Genomic DNA, 6,000 nt, shown 5'->3' with positions numbered 1-6,000 from the left:
CTACACGACAGGTACTACATTTATAACTTATCATATATTACACACTAGATACTACCCGACAGATATTATAAAAAAATAGATATTACATTTTTTTGAAATTTTGGATACGTACTATACATTGTTGATTGATAAGTTCAGATACTACATATCACTTAGGTGCACCTCACATATAGGTGCACCACACCTCGATAAGTTCAGATACTATCTCACATAGGTACATTATATCTTTAATAAAATAAGTCCATATACTATTTAGATTTACACATCCATTAAATGATAGGATCTAGGACTGCCCGATTTTAGGGGTGATTCTTTGGTGACCTCTGTTATGAAGAATGACGGCAATAAAGCGAAAAAGAAATGAGAAAATTCGCACAAAATTAACAGACACACAGATTTATGTGGTTCGGCAAAATTGCCTACGTCCACGGAGCTGCAGAGGATTTTATTAGCTTGAGGAATAACACCGTCAAGCACCTCGACGTTTATAAGAGAAAAAACTCTTTATTTTTCTCTCTTCCCCCTCTCTCTCTCTCTCTTCCCCCTCTCTCTCTCTCTAAAGCCACCAAAAGAAGTTTTTCGTTTCCCTGTTAGCAAACCCAAAAAAAGGAAGAAAAAAAACAAAGCAATTTTATTTTCTTTTTCCCTTTGAACGCTAAAGCCGAGGAGTTTTGGATGGTGTGTTTTTAGCACACCTTTTGGCTTTGCAATTTATAAGAAGCTAAAAGGCCTAATTTAGGAAACAGAGGAGGGAAGCTTTTGCGGGACCGCTTGAAGGGGAGGGAAGCTTTGGCGGGATTCATAGGTAGAGATAAATCCATGTGATGCTTTACAAAAGGAATCAAATTAATTACCAATTAATTTTGCCATAAAGAAGAATTGTCATAACAGGAGGTGGACCGGGCTCCACCTACTCAACAAATCTCCACTTGGAGTATGGGACACCGACCGCATTACCCACTGGCTGCACCATTCGCTGGTTGTACCCACCTTTTCCTCAAACGTGATATCCTCCACCTCTGCAACTCAAAAAAAACCTTGTCTTCAAGCTAGAAGATGTCTTCAATTGTCTTCAAGCTAGAAGACCAACTGAAGTTGAGCACAACTTCAGTTTCTCAAGTGTAACGCCCTTGGTCAACATATCAGCAGTATTCTTGCTTTCACAAATTTTCTCAAGTAGTAATTGTCTGTCTTCTAACAATGATCGAATAAAGTAATGCCTGATCTGAATGTGCTTGGTCCTGGATTGAAATGTTGGATTTCTAGCTAGGAATATGACACTCTGACTATCACTGTAGAGAGTGCCTTTCTGAATCTCCTTACCCAATTCTGCCAAGAAACTCTGCAGCCATATCATCTCCTTAGCAGCCTCTGACACTGCAACATACTCAGTCTCTGTAGTGAACAAAAAACTCTTCTGTAGATTAGAGCCCCATGACACCGCCAATAGTATAAACATAACTTGTAGTACTCTTCCTACTGTCAATGTCTCCAGCTAAATCTGCATCAACATAACCTTGTACCTCTAGTCTTTTTTTTGAGAAACACAAATAGTTTTCTGAAGGGCCTTTTAGGTATCTCAAAATCCACTTCACGGCTTCCTAATATTTCTTCCCTGGATTACTCATGTATCTGCTCCCAACTCCCACTGCATGGGCAATATCCGGTCTGGTACAAACCATAGCGTACATAAGTGAATCAATAGCTGAAGTGTAAGGAATCTTACTCATGTAGTCTTGTTCCTCCTCTGACTTTGGTGATTGATTTTTGTTGAGTCTGAAGTGACTGCCTAAAGGTGTGCCAACTGGCTTGGCCTTGTTCAAATTGAACCTGTTAAGCATCTTTTTCACATATTCAGCCTGTGAAAGCCTCAAGGTGCCTTTGACTCAATCTCCAACAATCCTCATGCCAAGGATTTGTTTTGCCGCTCCCAATTCCTTCATTGCAAAGTGCTCTGACATCTGCTTCTTCAGATTATTGATCTCATAAATGTTAGCCCCTACAATAAGCATATCATCCACATATTACATCAGGATGATATAGGAATGGTCAAAGTATCTGACATAACAACAGTGATTCGACTGGCATCTGTTGTATCCAGCATTTTGCATGAAATTATCAAACTTCTTGTATCATTGTCTAGGAGCTTGCTTCAGACCATATAAGCTCTTCTTCAGTCTACAAACAGAATTTCTACAAACTGAATCTTCTTTTCCTTGTACCACGAATCATTCAGGCTGGTGCATATAAATGTTTTCTTCAAGATCTCCATGAAGAAAAGCTGTCTTTACATCTAATTGCTCCAGGAATAGATCTTCAGTAGCAACCATAGTCAGGACCTTCCTGGTGGTTGTGAGTTTTACCACAGGAGAAAAGATCTCAGAGTAATCAATGTCTTGCTTCTGTTGAAAACCTTTTGCAACAATTCTGACCTTGTACCTTTTACCTTTTACTGTCATCAGGCTCAGTCTTTACCCGGTACACCCACTTGTTGTGTAATGTTTTCTTCCCTGGGGGAAGTTCTGCCAGCTCCCATGTCTGGTTTCCTAATAGGGAATTCATCTCCTCCTTCATGGTCAGCTCCCACTTGTTAGAATTTTCATCTGTTAAGGTTTTTTCATAGCTCTCTGGTTCCGCACTATCTGTCAGCAAGATATAGTTTAAAGTTGGTGAGTAATGTTGGTGAGTGTCTGCTCCTAACTGACCTACGAACAGCGGCTAGAGTAGTAAATGTGCAGTCTAATGGGACAGATGACCCTCTGTTGATCAGATAAACTGCAGTGCTAACTGCATCTGCCCAGAAGGTTGGTGGTAGTCTTGCGTGCAATCTCATGCTCCTAGTACGCTCATTGATGGTTTTGTTCATGCATTCTACAACTCTATTTTGTTGTGGTGTCCCCAGAATAGTCTTCTCCATTCTGATACCTTGAGCTGCACAGTATTCCTTGAACCCACCATCGATGTACTCACCACCATTGTCAGATCTCAAGCATTTCAGTTTTAGATCCGTCTCCGTTTCAACCATGGCCTTCCAAGTTTTGAACACAGAAAATACATCAGATTTATGCTTCATAAAGTAAACCCATATTTTTCTGTTGTGGTCATCTATGAATGTGACGTAATAGAGAGAGTCTCCAAGAGATGCCACTGGAGAAGGCCCCCACACATCGGTGTGTAGCAGTTCTAGTTTTCCTGCCTTTGACATCCTGCCATCTTTCAGGAAACTGACCTTCTGCTTCCCCATGATGCAACTTTCACACATGCCGAAATCAACGGATTTCAGTTCTGGTAGCTTGCCTCTGGACTGAAGCTCTTTCATACCTCTCTGACTCATATGTCCAAGTCTGCAATGCCACATGTCTGTTGTATTCTCTGCAACTGTGGTATCAACATTAGTAATTAGACCAGTTGTCATATATAGCGTACGAGTCTTCTTACCCCGAGCTAATACCAGTGCTCCTTTAGTAACCTTCCAGGTGTTATCAGAGAACACTACTGAATGACCTCCCTCATCAAGCTGCCAAACAGATATGAGGTTCTTTTTTCAGTTCAGGAATGTGTCTAACCTTTTGCAGGATCCATTTGTTTTTGTTAGGAGTGCAATTTCAACATCTCCCATCCCCACCACGTTCAAAGCTGCTCCATCCGCCAGGTACACTTTCCGAAAGTCACCTGAAACATAGTTTCTCATTAACTCCCGGTGAGAGGATGTGTGAAAAGAAGCCCCCGAGTCCAGTATCCAGTCGTCAACAGAGTTATGAACTGCAAGCAATAATGCATCCTGCACTTCTTCAGTTACAGCGTTAGCACTGACGTTTTTCGTCTTCTTAGGATTTTTACAGTTCTTCTTTATGTGACCAGTTTTGCCACAATTCCAGCAGGTTGCTTGCTGACCATGCTTTGACTTACTTTTGCTTTTATGCTTTGATTTCGATCTTTCTCTGTTTGAGTTCCTGTCTTGTGATCTCCCTCTGGAATCAACATTCAGTGCTGAACTCGAACCTGAGAACTCGCCAGAATCTTTCCTGCGCACCTCTTCAGCAAGAATCAAGTCACGAATATCATCATATTTCAGTTTGGTTTTACCTGCAAAGTTGCTAACTGTCATCCTCATGGCTTCCCAGCTATTTGACAATGAAGCCAACAATATCAGCGCACGTATCTCATCGTCAAAATCAATTTCAAATGACGATAATTGATTTGTAATAGTGTTGAAATCATTCAAATGTTGAACAACCGACACACCTTCTGTCATCTTCAGGTTGAATAAATTTTTCATCAAGTGCACCTTGTTATTCGCTGATGGCTTTTCATACATACTCGATAAGGCCGTCATAAGATTTGTCGTCGCCCTCTCCTTTATGACATTGTGAGCAACGAACCTCGATAGGGTTAATCGAATAACCCCTAGAATCTGTCGATCCAACAGATTCCAATCTGCCTCTTCCATCTTTTCCGGTCGCTTTCCCAGTAGTGGAAGATGAAGTTTCTTCCCATAGAGATAATCCTCTATCTGCATCCTCCAGTATCCAAAATTCAATAACCAAAATTCGTGTCGTCGAACTTCTCGATCCCTGAAACCTTCACTTTGTCTCTGACCATCGTTCTTCCTCAAATCTGAACCTGGCTCTGATACAAATTGTTATGAAAAATAATGGCAATAAAGCGAAAAAGAAATGAGGAAATTCGCACAAAATTAACAGACACGCAGATTTACGTTGTTCGGCAAATTGCCTACGTCCACGGAGCTGCAGAGGATTTTATTAGTTTGAGGAATAACACCGTCGAACACCTCGACGTTTACAAGAGAAAAAACTCTTTTATTTTTCTCTCTCTCTTCTCCCTCTCTCTCTCTCTAAAGCCACCAAAATAAGTTTTTCGTTTCCCTGTTAGCAAACCCAAAAAAGGAAGAAAAAAAACAAAACAATTTTATTTTCTTTTTCTCTTGAACGCTACAGCCGAGGAGGAGTTTTGGATGGTGTGTATTTAGCACACCTTTTGGCTTTGCAATTTATAAGAAGCTAAAAGGCCTAATTTAGGAAATAGAGGAGGGAAGCTTTGGCGGGACCGCTTAAAGGGGAGGGAAGCTTTGGCGGGATCCATAGGTAGAGAGAAATCCATGTGATGCTTTACAAAAGGAATGAAATTAATTAGCAATTAATTTTGCCATAAAGAATAATTGTCATAACACGAGGTGGATCGGGCTCCACCTACTCAACAGACCTCTAGGCTATATTGATAGGTTGAATTTGATATATCAGTGGCCTGGGTGATCGAGAAAAAAAAAAGGAAGTCTAGTTTGAGCCTAACCTCAAATTAAAATCATATATTCCACTTTAAATTTTCATATGCTTATCATTTAACTTTTTTTTTATAATCTGCAAATGTTTATCTAATCCCTTTAAATTATGCAATTGTAATCTATTTTGTAGTTTCGCTAGAATTAACCAGGTACACTTTTAGTTGTTTCAATTTCTGTACTTTTTCTATTACATAATTCTTTCTTTACTGTACATTTCTTTTCTTTTATATTGTACTGTACATTTCTGCATGTTCTTTATACATTTCTTTATCGTATTTTGTTATATAGCTTCTTTTCTTTCGTTATTGCACTGTAGTATATGCATTTGCTTGTATTCTTGCTTTTATTTACTACCTTTAGTATGTTCATACAATCCTCTAAGATAGGTCGCTCGAGGCATGATTTTTTTTCTTTTCTTTACTCTCTTCACGTAATGAGATAATGACGTGACCGATTGACGATTCCTCTCCGAACAACAGTCAGGACTACAATAAAAGGTGAAGACAGAAGCCTCAACTGAACCTCGATAGATTTAAATAACATACCTATAGGGCATCGAGGTTGTTTGTTCAGTACGACGTAAATCCTCACACTATCTTTTAGGACTTTCCATGATTTTATATCGTACGATATAAGTCTTAAACTTTTTAGGATTCCGAGGTTGTCGTTCGATACGACATAAATCCTCACATTTTCTC

The 6,000-nt window shown here is 39.6% G+C and overlaps 1 protein-coding gene across 1 annotated transcript in view; it reads left to right on the top strand.

Annotated features, from left to right (window-relative positions):
• Positions 1–6,000, top strand: part of LOC110035675 (heparan-alpha-glucosaminide N-acetyltransferase) — a 49,922-nt gene that overhangs the window by 27,456 nt on the left and 16,466 nt on the right. The window lies entirely within an intron of this gene.

The sequence above is a fragment of the Phalaenopsis equestris genome, unplaced genomic scaffold (genome assembly GCF_001263595.1).
Source record: "Phalaenopsis equestris unplaced genomic scaffold, ASM126359v1 Scaffold000002, whole genome shotgun sequence".
NCBI lineage: Eukaryota > Viridiplantae > Streptophyta > Magnoliopsida > Asparagales > Orchidaceae > Phalaenopsis > Phalaenopsis equestris.
Note: the sequence above shows the minus strand (reverse complement) of the source record. Positions and strands in the feature narration are given on the sequence as shown.